The sequence below is a fragment of the Nilaparvata lugens genome, chromosome 6, assembly GCF_014356525.2.
Source record: "Nilaparvata lugens isolate BPH chromosome 6, ASM1435652v1, whole genome shotgun sequence".
NCBI classification, from domain to species: Eukaryota; Metazoa; Arthropoda; class Insecta; order Hemiptera; family Delphacidae; genus Nilaparvata; species Nilaparvata lugens.
In genome coordinates this window covers 51887932-51910686 of record NC_052509.1, presented here as the reverse complement: position 1 = coordinate 51910686, position 22755 = coordinate 51887932, and the positions used below count along the sequence as shown (strand labels likewise).

The 22755-nt window shown below is 35.6% G+C and overlaps 1 protein-coding gene across 2 annotated transcripts in view; it reads right to left on the bottom strand.

Moving 5' to 3' along the window:
- The window catches only part of LOC111057775 (CCN family member 1), a 146615-nt gene extending 129602 nt beyond the window's left edge, over nucleotides 1-17013 (bottom strand). Inside the window, exon 1 of one of the 2 annotated variants that reach the window (XM_039431199.1) lies at nucleotides 16844-17013. The gene's annotated coding sequence lies outside the window, so the exon portion shown is untranslated. The remainder of the gene's footprint in view (nucleotides 1-16843) is intronic. The other variant, XM_039431200.1, reaches the window with a different exon arrangement.
- Nucleotides 17014-22755: the final 5742 nt, after the last annotated feature.

Sequence of the window (22755 nt, the reverse complement as noted above, 5' to 3'; positions counted from 1 at the left end):
TTCCAACTGCAAAATAAAATAATTTACTAAGAATCAAATAATTCTGAACACCGAAGACAGCACAATTATTCGAAACAAAGCAATGTTTTCAGAGCATGTAAGTCTTTAACCTGAGGCCGCACTGCTGGATGGTTGCACACAGAACAGTCATTTTGTTTTTAGCCGGGGCGTTTAGAATAAAATGCATGGGTGATTATGGAGCAGCACATACTCTTGTCCACTATTTATCGACGGCTGTTGTATGACGCAATGATAATAACAGCTGATTTTTATTTATGTGTGTGGCCAGTTCAAAAATCTTCTACCATAAGCATTACATGTAAACTTTGAAGGACCGTAGGAAAGAGTCCTGAAGTCGGATTATAAATTTGATAGGCCATAAACCTGGTCCTGAACATGACGAACACAACTAATAAAAATCATCAAATTCGGTGCACACATAAAAAAGTTATTGAATGTCAAAATTTGAGGCTTGATTTTTATTTATATAGATTAGAGCCTTGAGCGAATAAATCCTCAATAAAAAATATATCAAAATAGTATATACTTCTGTCAAAAATAAAAATGCGACAGTGTGATTGTGGAGTTGAGCACACAGAAATGGAAATCGATCCATGACTCCAAATCATTTTGATGGTTTTCCTGACTTGTAGACCTCAAATTTCTATTCAAGCTTGCACTTGATATCAAGTTGTTATCCTATCATCAACTAAACTATTGAGCTATTGGTCTTTCATGTGTTATTGGATCTATTGGAACTGTTATTGGAACAGTAATATTTCTTTTTAAGAATGATATTCTTGTCTATTGCCTCTATGATTGCATTGTAAAATATGATTGTATAATAAAGCTTTGTCGGTGAAATTCAATGAGAAATTATTGTATGATCCAGAGAAAATTTTTCGAAAAATAGCAAGGATTCAATTATTGGAGGGTAATCTGTTCTGAGATTATGAAGCAAAGAGCTCCGATGAACAAGAAGATTCGTTATTAGGTCCTTGTTACTGATAATCCAGAATCTGTTACAAAAATAAATCATGAACATGCTTTTGTTCGTGGTTGGAAAAGTTGGAAAGTTCTATTCAACTCTCCAGTTCTTTCAACCATAATACACTTTCATAACGATGAAAGTTGTATCCTTGTTATGTTCAGGGCAGCTACTTATGTAAGCGAGAAAACTAATAAGAAAGTCAGAAATTAGCTGTCAGTGCATGAAAACACATTGTGGTATCCTCAATAGGGTGGAAGACTTTTGCCGCGTTCTCACTTTGAAAGAATAAACTTTCAGCGAATTATAATCACAGAAGGCTTTTTGTTGTTGCAACTCTATTGTTACACTTTTCTCAAACTTGGGCTAATTTTCTGCAGGCATTATCATCTAGCCGAAACTTTTTGAATCTTTACATTTACTCTATAATCACTGTATAGCAATTACCAGGAAGAATATCTCATTTGAACACTCTAAACTATGAACTCAATATGAAAGTATTCGAAGATCCTCATATTCTTCACTTTACAATCTATTTCGTATTTTCAAATTTTTGAAACTAGTGTTACATTTTGAGAAGCAATACCAAGAAATATTGCAATTTGAAGCGAAAATGCTAGAATGCATGACAAATGAGAATACATTTTTTATTATTCAAGAAAAACTGAGGGAATTTAGGAGGAGACTTATGGCTCAAATTTCTCACATGTGTATAAACTCAAGTCCTCTCGTATAATTTCCAGGCTCTTTGATATGGATCAAAAAAGAAAGCTCAGTTCGATGAGGAGAATGCAGCCAATAACCAGCATCAATTGTGTGATAATACTTGAAAAATCGCAACATAATTGAATTATATGAGATTTGATAGATAATTCCATATGAGGAGACTAGTGCGAATTACTCTTTACAGGTTGAATTTAACTTGTGCCTACTTAGTTTTCTATCAATGTGGTCTGTGTCATTTACTACAGAGACTTGAATACTACAGTGAGAAAAGAGTTTGGCTCTTAACGAGAAGTACACATTTCCCAAATCAGAAGAGTCAGATTTCGAAGTTTATTGAAATACTTGGAGATAAGCCTTCACAAGTATTTGTTGATTCCGGGAGAGTGACTGCTCGATTCGCATTTGCAATTCAATTAGTCGCACCAGTAGACATCTGCTTAGCGAACATTGAACGGTTATATGAAGTGAGGCGACACGCTCATCCTGTTTTATGATTTAGAGCGGGATCAGTTCCACCCGACTACCTAACCCAACTTAACTGGCTCGCATCGCACACAACTCGAAACTTTCCAGCCATGGATCCAGGCTCAAGCCGAAATAAACCATCCCAAGGATTAGTGTGTTACGAGTTGAATGAGCTCTCCATATTACAGAAGCTAGCCACCACCGTTCCACGCTGACAACTCTATGATCCTCTCCACCAATTCAAACTCCTATGCCAAGGTATTATTCTGGCGCTGCAAGTATTCCAACGGATTATCACTCATTGATTTATTCTTCAGGTCGATCCTGTTTCAGGATTCCAATCTTCCACCCTAATAGGTGAAGTATGTCAGTGCTCAGCAGAAAATACCATCAAGCTTAAGTTAAGGCTTAACAAAACCTGTTTTTATGCTGTTGATGTAGACTACTCTGATACTCGTTACTTGTTGAAAGAAAATTGTGAATTGAAACAGTATGAGAAACAGCATGTAAGCCTTTCAAATTGAGCTATTCCAAAGCTCGGATATCCAGTTCCATCAACTCTGATATCATGACAATGACATTCACATTGTAATAGAATGACAATTACAATAATTATTTAGTAATAAGATTGAACAAGTTAGTAATCTTCCTGATTACTCAGACTGCCAATACCCACAAAGATGTCAAAGTAGGAGTATCTGTATTTTCTTGTTTGAAACTGATAGTGAGTATCCTTTCTAAAAGTTCCAAATTCACCATAATCCTATATGTCCAAGGATTAGGGTATTGCCTGTTTCGACTTACAAACAACTTTTAGTTAACTGAAGTTAATAGACTTATATCTTATACATAAAATATTCCATAATACATGAATGACAGATTATTACAAATTCCTTATCAGAGATCATCTGTCTTCTCCTCAGATACCCAGGCCTACTGAATCTCAATTCTGTTCGGAATTTACAAAATCTCGACGTAAGCCGTGTAACATCATCATATTTATTGGCTTCTGTTGCCATTATTTTCAATTCTCTGTCGATTAACTACAGCGGTGCATGTTGCATTGGCAGTTATAGGCATGAAGCAGGAAGAGAAAGAAGCAAGAGAGAGTGACACACGTCCAATTGGAGAGAGTGAGAGTGCCGCACGTTAAATCGGAGAGAGTGAGAGAGAGTGACGCACGTTCAATTGGAGAGAGTGAGAGAGAGTGAGGCACGTTCAATTGGAGAGAGTGGGAGAGAGTGAGGCACGTTCAGTTTGAGAGAGTGAGAGAGAGTGAGGCACGTTCAATTGGAGAGAGTGAGAGAGAGTGTTCCACGTTCCATTGGAAAGAGTGAGATTCATGATCAGCAGCGCATTGATAACGACTAGGCAGCCACGTCGCTGCCATATCTCACCGGGATCGATTCGGTGTGTCGACTTGAATCAAGGTAAGCCCGGTATCCAGAAGCAGGCAAGGCCGAGGCCGAGGACGAGGCGAAGGCTGGTCTCCATGGCCCATTCGCCTGAATAATCCACAAGCCCATTCGGCAAAGAACGGCACTGAATCTTTGTTAGGTCTTAACGTGCATCACTTTGACACGACCACCTCCCTCCCCACCACTCACTTCTCACTCCATTTCTGTCGCACCTGGATCCAATCGCATTTCACATTCAAATACACAACCTTGGGTAGGGATAGGAACCCACTGTGCAACATAATATCTATCTCTGTATAATGTAGCATGTGAATGCCCCAGTGGCATAATCTTATGTGATGTCTTAGTATATGGAGAAACTCTGCTGGTGAATAATTTTTTATCAATCATAATTATAATCCTCTTAAGTAGGCTTCAATACAATGTTTATGATGAGTTTTATTAATGATATACCTGCAATAGTTAAAGGTATATTATCATGCACAACGAGAGGAAGAATTTATAATATACTGGCTATATAGCTTCATGAATATTGAAGCGAGAGTTTCAAGAAAACACAATTTTCAAAAATCTGGTGTGGCACACTCACACAACTTTCCTTGCCGTTATGAAAATTGATCTCCTGACGCTAGTGTTCCCGCGCATCTCAAGTCTACTATTCAAAGATTTGAGCCAGCTGGTGACAGGGCAATAACGCTGGAGACACACGAGTTCTGCTATCTCTTCATAGTGAATCATTTTATAGAATCAACAGTTGCCAACAGTTTGCAATTGGATAATCACATTTTCCCGAATTTCGAGCTTATTTTTAATTTTAGGTGAAAATGTTACAAAACATTAATTTATTGTAGAGATTCTCATGCTCAATCTTTTCCACTCAATTTTTTTTTTTTAATTGTATCTGAAGGCTGATAATAGAGAATCTAAAATCAAACTTTGCATAGATGGGGCGGAGCTCCTGAAATCTTTACAGATATAGGACTTGTGGCACTATAGAGCTTATCGATGACTATTTTAGGTATAACTTCAATCGAAATCGTTGGAGCCGTTTTCGAGAAAATCGCGAAAAACCCTGTTTTTTAAATCATTTTCGCCATTTCAGCCGCCATCTTGAATAGCATTTGATTGAAATTGTGCGTGTCGGATCCTTATATTGTAAGGACCTTACGTTCCAAATTTCAAGTCATTCCGTTAATTGGGAGATGAGATATCGTGTACACAGACGCACATACACTCATACACACACACATACTGGAACAAGGTAGCATACGGGGAGGTGAGAAATGAACATACATTGCGGGGAGGCTGATTTACACACATTTACACACATGTTGGAGACTTAATTTTTGTTTTAGAAAGTATATTAATATGTGTTCAATACAGTTGTAACTTTTTTTTCTGTTAACTTGAAAAAAAATTACGCATTAAACCTACAAAAAGGGGAGAAATGTGTGTACACTTTCACTGAACAAACCGAGGAGAAATGTGTGTACACTTCCACTGCACAAAGCGGGGAGAAATGGTGTGTAAACTTCAAACCCACATTCCGGGGAGGAATTGTGTGTTTAGTTTAACTTACAAAGCGGGGACAAAACCGGTTTTTAACACAAGTTCTGGCTGCAACACTTATTTCGATATTTACTATTCTATTTGATCATAGAATACAATATCGTATGGGTCTTCGAAAGCCAGTTACATGCACATTGATTTTTGTACGATTGTTTTTTGCCATCCTTATGAATTCGAATAAGTGCAACTTGTCAAACATCATCTGTTTGATCTAATTGAATTTTATAAGGACGGTAAAAAATCGATGTGTATGTAACTGGCTTTTACTAAACAGGCTTCACGAATTACAATACGATAATAGGATAGTTGATACAATACATGGTTTTAATTCAGATTCATTCATTGATAGAAATAAAAGGTGATTCCGGTGTCGATAGCATCGAAGTCGCCAGGCTGGTCTGGATCATTTATGAATTTCTCAGTATGCAGTATCCACTCAGCAGCTCTTATACAAACACAAACATTAGTTTCGTTTTACTTGGAATAGTAAGACATTATTTCATTATGTCCATTATTACAATAGATCAATTCAGATCCAGTTAGCTGTTAGAGTAATATAATGTAATTACATTCTATACTCACTGTTCAGATCAGCACAATGTTTATAGCCTACTGTATGCAGTTAGTATAGAATGTTACATTCTATACTCACTGACTGCATATTTATACTGTGTAATAGATTTTATTGATTGTTGCAAAGATTTTAAGTCAATGATTCAACAGGAAATCCATGGTAATATTCAACGATTTCAACCTAATGAATTAGATTGTTGTATGACAAAATTGAAATCCCGACAACGTAAATAATTCAGTGAAGTTAACTGTACAAGGTTACTTTTTCTCGTATTTTATTGAGTGATAATGGGAGATGATTTCTGATTCCATATTTGGATTCAACCTTTTGAAGTTTGAAACTTTCAAAGCTGGAATTTTTTTTTAAACTAGAACTTTTAGGGCCGGTTTCCGAGCTCAGGATTTAGCTAAGTCCCAGACTCTAAACAGCAATAGTCAGAAAATTGGCTTTCCAAAAGGTCAGCTTTTATAATAGAAGTCTTAGTTTTTATTTTCTCATTTCTATAATTGGAAACGTTTTTCCTTGACGGAATTAGACATTCCTGAATAATTCAAAATAGCTGAAACTTTACACTATTTTCTCTTTATTTTACTTTGTGTTCAATTTTCTAGTTTTTCGAGATTTAATTCAAACGTGACTATGACAATGACTGCGACTACGCCCTGTCTTGGAAAACCAAATTTCTGACTCCAGCTGTTTAAAGTCTTGGAGTCAGCTAAATCCCGAGCTCGGAAACCGGCCCCTAATGTTTTAAAATGTTCATGTTTGAACTTTTCAAGAGTGTTTAAAAGCTTCTAAAAACCTCTACCTGTGAGGCAGAAGTATTATTATCTTAGTAGGTACATTTTTACTAAACATAACTTTATGATAATGTAAAAGCTATATTAAAAACTGCTGTAACTCCCTTGTTTTTGGGTATTTTCGAAAATGGGACTTACGCTTTAAAAAATTTGGGGTCGCTGAATCCAAATCCGAATACTTTGAGAAAAGTAATGAGTCATACTCTGAGCAAACGCTTCTGAAATTTGAGATCCCCTTGTGAAAGCCTTCGAGCTGCGAAATATGAAATGATCTGAAATATGATCTTCAGGAGACGGGATTCTGCCGTGTGAAACTAGCCTAAGAAAAACACGACGGCCTTGTTCACTCCCCCCACCATGACTTCTCAGTAGCTTGACCCTAACATTTACATGATCCTAGAAAGTAGTCTACACCTATGTTCACAGAATAATTCAGAATAATGTATCCTATTTGAAAGAGTGGATGCATGCAAAAAAAAAACAACTTTCAAAGATCCATGTTCATCAAGCCTTCTGTTAACTGCAAGAGATATTCTGTATCTTTGTGAGTATCTTTGGGAGGCTCCTTTTCCTTTTATATTATCTTTGAAATGCAACATTTTGAAAAACTTCGTATATATGTCGACGCGCAATTTAAAAAGGAACATAACTGTTAAATTTCATGGAAATATATTGCCGTATATCGCTGTGAATGCGCAACATATAAACATAAAGAGAAATGCACAGCCGTCGACATGAATCTTAGACCTCACTTCGCTCGGTCAATTATATACAGTGATGTCGGAGTAATGAGGGATTCCTTCTCTTTTCATATTATCCTTAAAATGCAAAATTTGAAAAAAACCTTGTGTATTAATACATCGACGCGCAGTTGAAAAAGGAATATTTCTGCCAAATCTCATAGAATTCTATCAACGCGTTACTTACATACATACAGACAGACAGACAGACAAAAGAAAATCCGAGTTAAAACATAGACCTCACTACAATAACTAAATTATTATGATGTAAAACTTTTGTGGGCTATTATAAATTATGCTAGGCTATTTTTGAGACTTGAATGCCAAGCTGAAGATTTTATTACTTTAGATTACATCAAACACTCAATGGAATTATCGAATGTGCATCCATTCACTAAGAGATTGGAAGTGAGCGAAAAATCTAACAAAATAAAAAATAGCAAAGGATAACATAATATTAAACGAACATGACTAATTACAATAAAATATTGTGATGCGAAACTGTTGTAAATATTATTCACATAAAAATTAAAAATAATGTAGCCTATTTATAAGAATGGATGACTGCAAAAAATACATGAAAATATATATTATAGATAGTTACTGATTAATATCATGTTGATAAAGTATGAATATAAAGTGAAACATCATTCATTTTAATTTTGACTTCGTATTTCTATATAGACTCCTCAACATCGCAATAATTTAGTCGACACTCCCAATTCACTCAGTTTAAAAATAAAGCCTCTCTGTTCACACTATCGTAGCCCAAAAAGAAACAGTACAACTTCTTTGTAGGTCTATTCAACGTTTTCATTACTATATTGAATAGAACAAAATATTATCAGTAGCCGAATAACCTCTCCGAAAGCCACACTGATTCTCTTTAATAATCTTTTCTCTTTCCTCCCACAACTGCAACCTTCTCAGTAAAATAAATGAAAATACTTTAGCGACAGCATTTATAAAAGATATGGCTCTATAATTATTCACTTCATTAGTATCACCTTTTTTATGCAATGGAAATATAATTGAACGTGGAAACCCTGTTGGTATCTGTCCACCTCTGACGATGGCATTGGAAAAAGTCAAAATAATCTCTTTGTAATTTTTTGACGCATTCTTGTAAAACTCAGCAGGAACTCTGTTATCACCTGGAGCCTTATTGTTGCGCATTGTCTTGAAGGCACTTTCCAATTCATTCATATCTATGTCTTTGTCAAGAGTTTGATCTTCAACATTCCTCGCCGCATAATATGTGACTACCCCGCAAACTGATCCAAACACTCGTCTGAAGTGTTCAACCCAATCCTCAGCACTCACAGTTCCCGAAATCTTGAACTCTCTACACTTGAATTCTTTATCAGAGCCCACAAATCACTGGAATCCTTGACTCTTCTGAATTGTTCTTTTATATCGCTGTAATACGCTTGCCTTTTACTCTTTCATATAATTTTCTCTCACCTGCTCCGAATTTGATTTTCTAAACACATTCAATAGGCTGAACACTCGCTTTCTCATAACCGCACACTCTTTGTCGAACCACTTTTCTCTCCATCCTTCTCTCTTTCTATCAGGTTGGGGCACATAATTTGCAGCTCTATATACAAGATTATTTAATACTTCATAAGTCTCTTCACTACTCTCGGGAAGACCATTTATTTCTCTACAAGCATTGGTGAGTTTAGATATATATTCATTCTTCCTCGCTTCCTTCCATTTCAACTTCGGTAAGAGTGGTAAAATTGTGCTCTCTCTTTCTAGAGTATCAACCGTGATTAGCGTAGCTTCAATTGGAAATGATCAGATAAAAATTCTGGCACAATAGAAAATTTTCCAACTATTTGCGCTAATTCGACAGCCATGCAACATAGATCTATTACGGAAGCCCCTCTGCCTATAAAAGTAAAGTCTCCCCACCTATCTCCACTTATCCTTCTATTCATAATGATGAAATTAAAAACCTCACAGAACTCCAATATTTTCTTACCTTTCATATTAATCACCTCATCCTTTGACTCTTGCTTATTACTCAGTGCATTTCCCAATTCTATTACATCTGTTAATTCCGACATGTCCTGGCCATTTCCTATTCTACCGTTAAAATCTCCAATTAAAATCATATTATTTCTATTATGCTCTTGCACTATCATAAACTTCCAAAATGTATTGAATTCTCTCTCCCATTCCATGTCTCCTCCGCCACTCAGGTAAATTGGAACTATATAATATTCATCCCGTTGTCCTGCATTCATGTGAATAACTTTCCTCTCAAGCGCATCGATTACCTTACAAAAACTCTCTATTCTTTTACTAATTTCTATTAACTTTCCTCCCTTTGCTCCACCTCAGTTTAATTCTCCAACTGCGAATTCCCAGTATAAATTGTAATCTGGAAAACAGTTTTCAAAATACAATTGCTTTCCTCTTTCAACAAACGTCTCCAATAGTACAAAAACATCATAATTACAAATAAAATTATATACTTGAACAATCTTACCACTTAATCCAGCCACATTGTACGCTACTATACTCAACTGTCCCTTCTCACACGGACTGACGGCGTTATCTCAGCGGTTGCGGTCTTCGTCCTCGCCGCCTCACTCCTCCTCATCACACATGCTCCCGCTCACGGCCCGCATCACACTCTCATCGAACATGCTCCCGATCTTCTGCAGCCCATCCTCTCCCTCCGAGACCAGTCCATTCTCCTCATCCAGCGTGAAAACCCGACTATTCACGATTAAACGATCCACTTCAACCGATACTCTCCTCTCACTCCCGGAACTTGTTTCTTCAACTCGCCAACCACCCGGAAAAGCTTTGATCGTCGTTTTCTTGTGTCGAAAGCAAAGTCTTTATGAATCACAAACTGTGTACCCTTCAGCTTCCTACTGTTTCTCGTGATGAAATGGATGTCCTGATCGTCCGGAAAATGCGCAATGATTGGCCCGTTATCTATTTTCTTGCCCAATGCATGTGCTCGATTAACCCAGGTACCTGCTCGTGCCCCCAAATGACTCACACAAAAGTCTTTGACAGTTCTCACGTAATCCACTGTTGCACATTCATATTTCAGCCCGCGAAAAATTATATTGTTCCTTCTCGATCTATTTTCAAAATTTTCCATCTTCCTGATTATGAGATTATTCTGAATATTTTGAGCAACAATTTGATTTCTTAACTGTTAATTCTCGACAGAGAGTTTATTCACTTTTTCAATTAGACCATTTAAATCCACCTTTGTAGCTAGCAGCGCGAGTTTTTCATCCATAGCCTTACTAAACCGCTTTTCAAAACGGTCAAATAGTGATTCAATAAAGTCTGAGTTCACATTACCGGAAGCTTTAACACTTGGGTCTGGAGCACGCTTTTTCTGTTCCATCTCTTCGAGCTCAGGCGAACTTTTAGCACGAGGACTCTTCTTAGCACTATCGTCCGGTGAAAAGTATTGTTAGATACTGTTCTTATTCATTCAGCTTCGAATATTTCGATTCACTTGAGAACAATTTCACAAATAAAAAACAAATTGATAATTCAATTTATTACGAAAGAACTTTTAGCTCTAGGTCTCTTTTTAGCACTACCGTCTGGTGGATACTGTTTTTATTAATTTAAACTTTGAATATTTCGATTCACTTGAAAACAATTTCACAATAAATAACAAATTGATAATTCAATTTATTACGAAAGAACGTTTTAGGTTAAACATGCACTAAATGAACCGATTAAGCACGACCCGTCCGGAAACTTGAGATAAGAGAGCAAAACAATTCTGCGACCGCTCCGTTCAACAGCTCACTATCAACTCCTAATTTGAGAACATACGATTTGAAATCGAAAAGTTGTCAGTTGTAATTGGGGAATGATTTTAAAAAACCAATACTTTTATTTTCCATAACTGTACTCATAAAAAATAATATGATAATATATTTTATATTCAAATGAAACGTTTAGTTTTTGAATAAAAAATATTTTTGAGCCCCAAAATCCATTGGAGAGTTACCGAATTGCTTGATCAAGAGATTCAATTGATTGATGATAAAGTTCAATTGCGCCGTGAACATAGAGAATTTGATCTTTATCAAGTTCAAATGTTTGGAGACAAAAGTCGTGTTGCCAATACATACATAGAAATGATTCTCATTAATCATTCGTGAACAGTACAGGGGAAATAATATTTCACAATTGAAAATAATAATTTCACACATACAAAGCCTATGGAATACTGTGTACGTAGTACAGTATCCTTTCCTGCTCAAATCAAACCTGTACTGTAGGCTACAGAAGAGTCACGACATGTCAATTGGAAAATTTTCTCATTTTCAAATGTCTGCTCATGATATGATATCTTCTCATTTACATTTGACGATTTCTCAAATACAATTCACTACTCTCAATTACATGTGTGATGACTTCCTAAATAAAATTGACTATTCTCATTTAGGCTACATCTGACATTCTCTCAATTACAAGTGACTATTCTCAAATACAATTGATACTTTCTCAAATTAACTTTTTACTTTCTCAAATAAAATTGGAAAAGGTGTTGTGACTACTATTTTTTTTTTTTTTGAGCAGGGTATGATTACTAAATCTTTTTTCCGGAACAACGTCTTTTCACAAAAAGTGAGCATGCCGTACACAAGTAAAATATTCAATCCAAGGTTTACAAGAGAGTTTTTGCAAGGATTGACAGACACAGAAGAAAATGTCAATATGGAGAGAAACTAAGAAAAAATTTCATTTTATCATAGGCTATCCTGATCTTGAGATACAATGTTAGGTTAGCAAAGTTTGAGGCATCCGCTTCTCTAAAACAGTAAGTGAATTCTCAGTGAAGCCTGTTCAAGAATATAAACTTACTGACGTGCTATTCTTGAATCTTAACAAGCCTCCCATTCGCATCATTCTAGCAATAACCCAAATTCAATGCGGAAAATTCTCGGGAAATTGTGTTACCAAGTCACCATTGATTGTGATGAACCTAATTTGGCGTTGAATTGTAGAGGATTTTATTCTCTTGGAAACAGTTCTGGATTTTTTCACTATGAAAGGTTTTTGAGTTATATGGAGAAAAAAACAGGTATTTTTAACACTGTAAGGTTAGCAGAGGGTATTTTTTTGTGAAGAATCATTTTCAGACTATTTGTACCAAATAACTAAAAAATCAGTACCACAATACATTCTGGCAGCATGTTTCCTCGCTCCCTTCTCATGTCTCAAGTGAATGCACAGAAAAATAAACTATGAATTCGCTAAGCTGTGACTCAATGAGTCTGAACGAAAAAGGAGATGAGTTGCTGATTCATAAATTCACGGCAAGCCCCATAGCAAACCAGTTACTTCGAACAGTGAAGGAGACAATGGAGATATGCAGGGATATGCAAGTACCCCGCATTGTATGCTCAATCCGTAAATGAGTTTTGTGTAAGTGTGTATTAGCGATCGTAGCACAACGTGGTGGCAATTTTGGAAACTGGAGTGTATCCCAATTAGGTGGAGTACTAACAAAATGGGGAGATTTTTTTTTATTTTTACATGATTTTAAGCATGTAGAAGTGATTTTTACTAAAATTGAGCAGTGACACTACGGGGTCTCCCCTTAGTGTACACACCTCCCCTTAATGTGCTGTGTATACTTGATTGTCTCCCCGTATTATACCTTGTTCCAACACACACACACACACACACACACACCACACACACACCACACACACACACACACCACACACACACCACACACCACACACACACACACACACCACACACACACACACCAATACCCAAAAACCACTTTTTTGGACTCAGGGGACCTTGAAACGTATAGAAATTTGGGTACCTTAATTTTTTTCGGAAAGCAATACTTCCCTTACCTATGGTAATAGGGCAAGGAAAGTCAAAAATAGAATGGATTTGAAAAAAAATACAGCACAATTTAGGGCCGTTTGCACAGTCAAAGCTTAAACTCGATTTAATCCAGTTTAAAATTGAATTTAGTTTAAACTGTCACTGTGCAAACGGCCCTTAGAGTGCAACATAAAACCCCGACTTCCAAGATTGTTCATTGAGGGATTAATGGACGATAACAGAGGAAACTTCTATACTTTGTTCATACTGTAATACAATACTTGTAGGTTGTTTCTATGACGATAGTATTGTATTCACCGCCAAAAATAGAGACTGAAGCAAAACAGAAGATGATAATGTTTGTAATTTATTGCACCAACTCCTTTCGAAATATTGCTTCGGTTATCCTCTAAGACAGTACCCTTCTTAACCACATAGATTATGAACGTAGCTGTTGATTTTCACTCATTGATGCTGTTTTATGTGGACATAGAGACCCTATTCGTGATTTATCGGAAAAATATCAAGTATTGTAGATTAGTGTGCGACCAACGATTATCATGGAGTATTTCTGGTTCAAACTCTTAAATAGCTTCGTAGTATTGTAAACAGTTTGATGGTTCTTTGTAACATAACTTCAGGGATCCTGATATCACAAGATGCGACCAGCAAATACACACGATACTACATTAAAGCCAGCAACCAAGTTGAACTATCACTACTACTTGAGAAGTTTTCGTATAGCTACAGATAACAATAATTCTGAATTGTCATTGGTTATCATATAGGAAATGCCAATAGGTTTTCCAAACCAATGAAAATTGATCTACCATTACTTGTGATGGAAAAGTCTTCTTGGAATTCCTGAATAAGCATTAATATTACAAGCATCCTAAGAGTTAATGCTGACAAAATATATTTACAATGGTCTTATATCAAAATCTAGAATTTCTCAGCAACCAACCCTCAATCCAGTCCAATAATTTTCTTTCATCTGTACTGGGTTCATTTCTTCCCCCCCCCCACCAATACTCCACACATATTGGAAATTATGCAAATGTTTCTATGACTTTTGTATCCAGGTTGCACTTCTAAAATCAGTTATAATTAATAAAATTGATTCGATGTTGTTGATGATTTTGTACCATGACGTAAGAATGTTGATGTTGGGTCTTTTTAAACCTTATTCCCCAAGCTTCTCAACCGTTCCCTAAATTGCGTACTCCATATCACAGTGGACAACTGTTGAAGAAAACAAATATTTTTCTGTAATATGGGGAATATTGAGAGGTTTGTATTGTAGTTCTTTTTTGTGCCCTTCTTTCAGGTTGTTGAATTGATAAAAATTGGACTAAATTTTTCCAATATGAACTCACGTGGACCTTTTTCTTGATAATTGAATAATTTATTCATGTACAAAGTAAGCACCTAAATTTTGTGTTGCCATAAAAGATTTGCTAACTTGCTTCTTATCCATCCAAATTATTGTAGTCTTCTATCATTTCCATAGTACTGGCTTGAATTTCGTGATGAAATAAATGCAAACGTATTTAGAAATGTATTTGAACCGTGTGACCCCACGACGTTTAACCTGAAATTATTAGGCCGGGCGCTCCACGTGTTTTCTTGCAAATCGGAAAATTTGAGTGGAAGAGCGGCAGTTCCAATCGAGTCGTCACCGCGAGAAGAACTGATGTAGTCGCAGAACAAGTCTCGGTCTCTTATTTAGGCTTCGGCCTAATTAGATGAAAAATCTCCTTATTATTTTATTTTGTATAAATTAAAAGCATGTAGTCTGAAATATAGTAACGTAGTTGAAATGTGAGCGTGAGTGATTGTGAGTGCCGATTTATTTGTTAAATTTTCAATTCAATGGTGAGTGCCAAAATTATTTTATTAAGCTCGAATAGATTGACCAGATAAATTGACCGAGGCCCTGAATTTATTGTAGAGTGAGTTAGCAAATTCTTGACTAAATATCAATTATAAATAATTGCGATAAAGTAGTAATTTGAGAAATATTATTTGAAATTAAATTTGTTAATGTTGTAATATTGAAACAAGTAATTAAATAAATAACCAGATTGATTACAGTGAATATTATAATTTGATGTAACAGAATTTCAAAGATAACCGATAATTGTATAATTCAACTAATAAATTAATATCAGTAGCATTTCTACAAAATCTTTTATTTTACGTTCCTGGCTCGTGATAAGTTACTTGTTTCTGAAACAGGTGTTGTTAAACAATAGTGAAGATCTTGGATTTGCATGAACGAATCCATCCAAAGCTCCCAACCGTGGATTCAAGTAATTTGAACAAGTTCATAGTTAAGAAGAGATTTTAAAAGCAATTATTATCTATTTTTTCTTTATTACGAAATTTGGGGCTAACAAAGTCCCGTCATTACATTTCTACAAACCCAATCAAATTATTTTGACCATTTCGACATTAATTTATATATTGTACTGATAACAAAATAATTCTAAATAATTATCTAAGTTGAATTCAATTCGAAAACGATGAGGAGAGGAGAGGAAACTGAGAGTCTCCATAAATAGCTTTAATCATAACACACTCACAGGTTTTACCTTGCAACCTATATTTCTCCAAGTAATATTCTTATAGGTTCAAAGATGAAATTCATTACTCTAAGGGCTCTTCGAACTCAATTTTGAATCTCAACTTGAGAAATCAAATCATTGCAATCCAGTCAATACTATTTCTCAAGATTAAAAACAGAGCCTGATCGATCGCTCTTATAAAGACTGAATTGAACAGTTCTTCATATATTTATCTATTCTGATATATCTATTTTTATATCGAGAAGCCTGTAAATTTCAAGATTTGAACTTCCTTCTCCTCAAAAGAAAATGAAATAAAATATCATAATTGTTTCTAACGGAATTATTTAATGATTCTCATCATTTGATTTCGTCCGTAGATATCTTACAGCTTACCTTGTGAACAATATAAATAAGCTTTGATAACTACTCTTATTAAACTTCAAAACATCACACAGAACATTTCCTACTCAATTATGATGGAATTTGAGGCAATTAACCTACTAAACCAAGGAACTCCACTAACTAAACCAAGTAAACCGTTATTTAGTAGCAATAAATCCCGTTTAAGAGAATATCCACCAATAATACACATCAATCTCCTGAAGTGTGCAAATAATACTATTGATATGATATACTGGAATCTACTGAGAAATATTGATGGATTCAATTTAGTTAAGATGAGTACCATATTCAAAACCTATTATTTGTTTGAAAGTATAGACAAAAATGGTGTATATCACATCAGAATCATAATTCTTAGCTCGCATCATGAAGTGAGGATACATTTTTTCAACTTGGAACACACCCATCATATTATGTATCGCATAATACGAAAATATTTAGAAATGAATTCCAACCAAGTATTCTACTCAGGCTCTTGGGTAAAATTAAGTCTCTCATGGAGCACTGACGATGTACATGTAACAGTGTAATGGAATCCATTTTTACCAGTATCACAAACACTAGTATCAATAGCATATTCTAAGAAATGATTTCAAGATGAACTCCTCATCCTTATCTGGGAATCGAAGAGAAATCAAAATCTCTCCGGAAAATAGCCTCTTCGGCTGAAAAGCCGGTATCTTACAATCAAGATCATGCAATATTTTTAATGTGTGACATTTTTTATGGGTTTCAACGCACCTGTTATATCACATAAAAGGTTTCCGCTCATTGGCATGCCCAGTGCTGGAGGTGTGTGTGGACACCTGAAGGGGTGTTGGTGGACCTTACTGACGAAACCGGGGCGCGAACGGGCTGAGTACCAGCCTGACGCACTTTCACTGACAGACTCGAATCAACTCAACAAGTCTGACGCCCGATTACCAGCGTCGCGACGCTCTGCGCATGCACCGAACCTCTCGGTACCCTCAACCACCCTCGAACACCCCTTAGCACCCATCCCCGAATCCGTCGCCAAACCCAGACTGCTGGTCTCCTCGAAACGTGCTATTTAGAATGTTATCGTCGATTGGAAGGGTCTAGCAGCCCTTGGCGTTCTCAAATGCGTTCCAGATAATTTGAGAATTGGAGCGTTTTAATAACGAGGGGTATTGTTAAAGGGGTCCTAGGAGCAGATAACGCTGCTAAATAGTCCCAGTATATTTCTGTGGTCAGTACTCTGGTTACTTAATCTAACAATTTAGGGGGAGAAACTACAAATACAGTCAATGGTTAATAATATTATTATCCTGAAACTAGATAACTAGGGAACTTTATATTACCTTGTATGAAACGCAAATTAGATGAAATAGAATTGAAGGAAACACATTTTAAAGAGAAGGAGCTGCTGAGCCAGTGTCGTAGAGCAGAGGGGTTTTCACGCTCCCCTTCTCCGTCAGGGGGTTTTCGTCATGAGCCCAAAAAGGAGGCCCTAAGATCCAACATCCAAAATGCACTATTTTAAGTAGAAATGACCACAAATAATTTTATTACAGTACTACAATATTGTTTTCTGAACGTCGAAATGCTGAAAAGACACTTTTTGTAACGCTAAACACCCCCCCCTCACCTAGCAACCTATGAAATTTCTGTTAGCAAGGTACAAAGGGGCCCAACATTTTTGGACAAATGACGAACACTCGATAATGGGTGATCACAATATGAGTCAGGACCGCTAAAATCCTTATCATCATGACATTTTTTATTCAAAACATTCATAAAATGGTTGAATAGAATGTTTAAATATAATTTTATTTTTATGGATTGAAATTTATTTGAACCATATTGGCAGTACAATTTCAAATCGAATAGATTCAGTTATAATATGGTTTTCATAAAATTTTCAATAAATTATCATATTTCAATAATACTGTAATTCCCATTTTTATTTATTAATATATAAACCCAAAAACTCATGAACAATGAATTGATAAAGTATCAATAATGTACAATATGCTTGCCTCAGTAGAACCAAGATCAGCAGAAAAATCCTTTAATGGAACGAAAAATCCAATTATTTTGAAATTGTTATTCCACCTACACCAAAACTGTCCAGCACGAGAATGAATGAGTGGACTCTTGTTCTCGTATAGGCTCCCCGCTGTCAGAACAGCAGTTTGCAAAATGAGATCATCTCCACCCCTAAAAACATCGCTCTAGTAAAACGGTACTCCTCGTTTTTCAACTTTTTCATATTCAATCTGATTTATTTATTTATTTATTTATTCGATCATTCAGAATTACACAACTTACAGAAAAGTACCACAGGCTTATAAGCCCAAAACGGTTCCAATTCTAATTTATACAACAGTCCAAATGCTGAACAACTGAACAGCTGAACAAAGACTTAACATTCTCCTATTACACATTCAATTTACAATTCGAAACACACAAAGATTATTTTTAAATTAATTGATATTTTTAAACTATTGATTATTTTTATTTGATTTGATACAATAATCAATCATGTTACATTCTCAAACAATTCCTTAAAAAAATTATCATTTTGATGGAACAGAATACCATTTCCAAAAAGGTGGCCTCATAGGCCTACTTTAAGAACATAATCAATCCATCCAAATCTGTAATTGTTTGTTTTATTTGTATATTCAGATTGATGATTTGGTTAATAAATTGAAATGGACATAACCTAAATAATATTTGGACAATTTAAGATAAAATCAGGAAATTGAAGAAGTTTTGAGCAATTTTCTGTTTTTCTTCTCCGACTATAGTATTGTTTGCTCTAATAAATGATTGAATAATGAGTTGCAGTTATCCTGCTGGCTGCAGGATATCCTCAACTGGGCTGCATATCCTGAAAGTCCCGATAGGCTGGGGCCTATGGGCGCAAGGTCCCAGGAAGTGCATAATCAAAAATAGAAGAAACCTGCTGAAAATTTAAAAGAATAATCCTCTTCAATGTTTTCAATATATACATATTTCAAATAATCTTGCAACGATTATTTTCAACTTCCAGTAGGCTATATGGCTTCCAGTATCTGGGCTCTACTTGTTTTCTCTAGTGTAGAGTGAGAATGTTCAACATCTAACATATATCCAATGATAAGATCACATAACTACATTTCCCTCAGTGTACATGATGTTAGATTCTATTCTAATTTGCGTGAAGGTATGAAAAGACAAGTCTTTACTATAATTAATGTTCAGCAGCAAACCAATTCACTTCTACATCACGAGGTGAGTTCATGTTAGCATCATCAAACAATTTCTGAAAATCCCTACAGCAAAAACAATACTAATTTTCCGCAATCCGAATTAATTCAGGTGAGGTAGACTGCGTATTAGAGGAATACAGGTAGTGTCGAGTATGTAAGTCCTCGTCAGTGCAGACCTAGCACACCGGTCCACTCCAGTCTCCACCAGTTTTCGAGGCTCTTATTGCCGTCAAACTCTATTTTCAACGATACGTAAATTATCCAAAGCCTGTTTCACATTTGAGCGTAGTGTGGAGTGAAGTGGTGCCACTTGAAGTGGTGTTGTTGTGCCTAACGAGTTGGTGTGAATTGATTGAGCCCCAGCGATTCCTGTTGGTGCATATAAGATATGTGTAATACGTGCGCGTTTACATACACATGTATGCAGCTCGTTACCTCGACGTGTGGTTAATTAGCGTGAATATGCGACTGAACCAGTTAACATCTGCACTGCACTTGTGCCAGGTGCAATTTGCTGCATTAATTGCTCAGCTTCTAATAACAAGGATTCAAAGTGCATCTTGTTTTAGCCTGGGTTCCAGCATAGGAGAGATATTCCAGTTTTTTATGTATAATTCAGGGCTACTTTCTTTTATTCATGAAATAGAATCATAGTACCCTTTGAAATTATTGAATTATAGTAATTTTTTTTTGTAATTAGTTTAAAACCTGACGATGGTGTGAACACTGAGACTAGTTGTTATATAATTTGTATTCTTAATGTATTATTTTAAATTAATTGATATTTTTAAACTATTGATTATTTTTATTTGATTTGATACAATAATCAATCATGTTACATTCTCAAACAATTCCTTAAAAAATTTATCATTTTGATGGAACAGAATACCATTTTCAAAAAGGTGGCCTCATAGGCCTACTTTAAGAACATAATCAATCCATCCAAATCTGTAATTGTTTGTTTTATTTGTATATTCAGATTGATGATTTGGTTAATAAATTGAAATGGACATAACCTAAATAATATTTGGACAATTTAAGATAAAATCAGGAATTGAAGAAGTTTTGAGCAATTTTCTGTTTTTCTTCTCCGACTATAGTATTGTTTGCTCTAATAAATGAATGAATAATGAGTTGCAGTTATCCTGCTGGCTGCAGGATATCCTCAACTGGGCTGCATATCCTGAAAGTCCCGATAGGCTGGGGCCTATGGGCGCAAGGTCCCAGGAAGTGCATAATCAAAGATAGAAGAAACCTGCTGAAAATTTAAAAGAATAATCCTCTTCAATGTTTTCAATATATACATATTTCAAATAATCTTGCAACGATTATTTTCAACTTCCAGTAGGCTATATGGCTTCCAGTATCTGGGCTCTACTTGTTTTCTCTAGTGTAGAGTGAGAATGTTCAACATCTAACATATATCCAATGATAAGATCACATAACTACATTTCCCTCAGTGTACATGATGTTAGATTCTATTCTAATTTGCGTGAAGGTATGAAAAGACAAGTCTTTACTATAATTAATGTTCAGCAGCAAACCAATTCACTTCTACATCACGAGGTGAGTTCATGTTAGCATCATCAAACAATTTCTGAAAATCCCTACAGCAAAAACAATACTAATTTTCCGCAATCCGAATTAATTCAGGTGAGGTAGACTGCGTATTAGAGGAATACAGGTAGTGTCGAGTATGTAAGCCCTCGTCAGTGCAGACCTAGCACACCGGTCCACTCCAGTCTCCACCAGTTTTCGAGACTCTTATTGCCGTCAAACTCTATTTTCAACGATACGTAAATTATCCAAAGCCTGTTTCACATTTGAGCGTAATGTGGAGTGAAGTGGTGCCACTTGAAGTGGTGTTGTTGTGCCTAACGAGTTGGTGTGAATTGATTGAGCCCCAGCGATTCCTGTTGGTGCATATAAGATATGTGTAATACGTGCGCGTTTACATACACATGTATGCAGCTCGTTACCTCGACGTGTGGTTAATTAGCGTGAATATGCGACTGAACCAGTTAACATCTGCACTGCACTTGTGCCAGGTGCAATTTGCTGCATTAATTGCTCAGCTTCTAATAACAAGGATTCAAAGTGCATCTTGTTTTAGCCTGGGTTCCAGCATAGGAGAGATATTCCAGTTTTTTATGTATAAATTCAGGGCTACTTTCTTTTATTCATGAAATAGAATCATAGTACCCTTTGAAATTATTTTTGAATTATATGTAATTTTTTTTTAATTAGTTTTAAAACCTGACGATGGTGTGAACACTGAGACTAGTTGTTATATAATTTGTATTCTTAATGTATTATTTTATTAATTTCAAAGGGTACTATAATTCTATTTTATAAATTCCAGTTTTTATATAGTTATATTTATACTGTAGTTCTTATAGTTATATGTAGTTCAACTATTGTTCCACTTACAAAAATAATGATCATGCACTGCAGTACGAATCAAATCCTCCAACTAGAGTCTAGCTAGGTATAATAAGTGTTATAATAATCTCTATTTTTAACTATCCTCATCAAAATCAGGGTGAGAAACAGTTTTGGGTTCATCCTGTTGATTCTCTCCCAATCATTAATTTAATATTGTGATTTTGCAATGAAATAAATAAATACTGTAGAATTATTCTTCATTTTGTGCTTTCATTACTTATCACGGTTTGTGGGACTAGTCAGTAAATATTCAGGATTGAGAGATATTTTTTCAAGTTCCAAGCAACCAAAAGCGATGTTTGAGTTCTTGAAATAGAACATTTCGTGGAACCATCTCGAGAGAACATCCATTCAAAGGGGAGGGACGATCAGGCGCACGTCTCCCATATAACAAGCACTTCCGTTTTTTTTAGTTGTTTTCGATAAAGTTCACCTTAATGTATCAGAATCATCATTATTTCATTAACATTCCAATTCATTTCTAATATTCCACTTCCCTTCATAACAGCTTTCAAAAGGACATCGAATGAAGTTTATATCGAATGAATAAGTTTCAGGTACTTTTTGTATGATTAGCCTGATGACGCGGTCATGATACATGCTTCGATTTCAAATATCATGCGGTCTGATTGAAGTCTCATTAGAATCGTTTAATCGTATAATTTATCCTTTCTATTGAGGTTGATTTCGGTTGGATTATCTCCATTGAATACATCCAAGTACAGTGAGTAAATTGAAGGGCCACAAAGTTCTTACACATTATCTTTCAAGTGCTTTTGATCGCATCATCTATTCATTTATTCAATCATTCAGAATTACACAACTTTCGCAAAAGCACCACAGGCTCACTCCCAAAACGTGGTAATCAGTCGCTGATTGTTTGAGAAGCGAGTTGATAACTATTCAATAATTCAATAAACAAACGTGAATCCTGTTGATCAAGAGCCGTTTTTACGGTGTCGAAAGTGTTTTCTCGGAAAAACTGGAAAA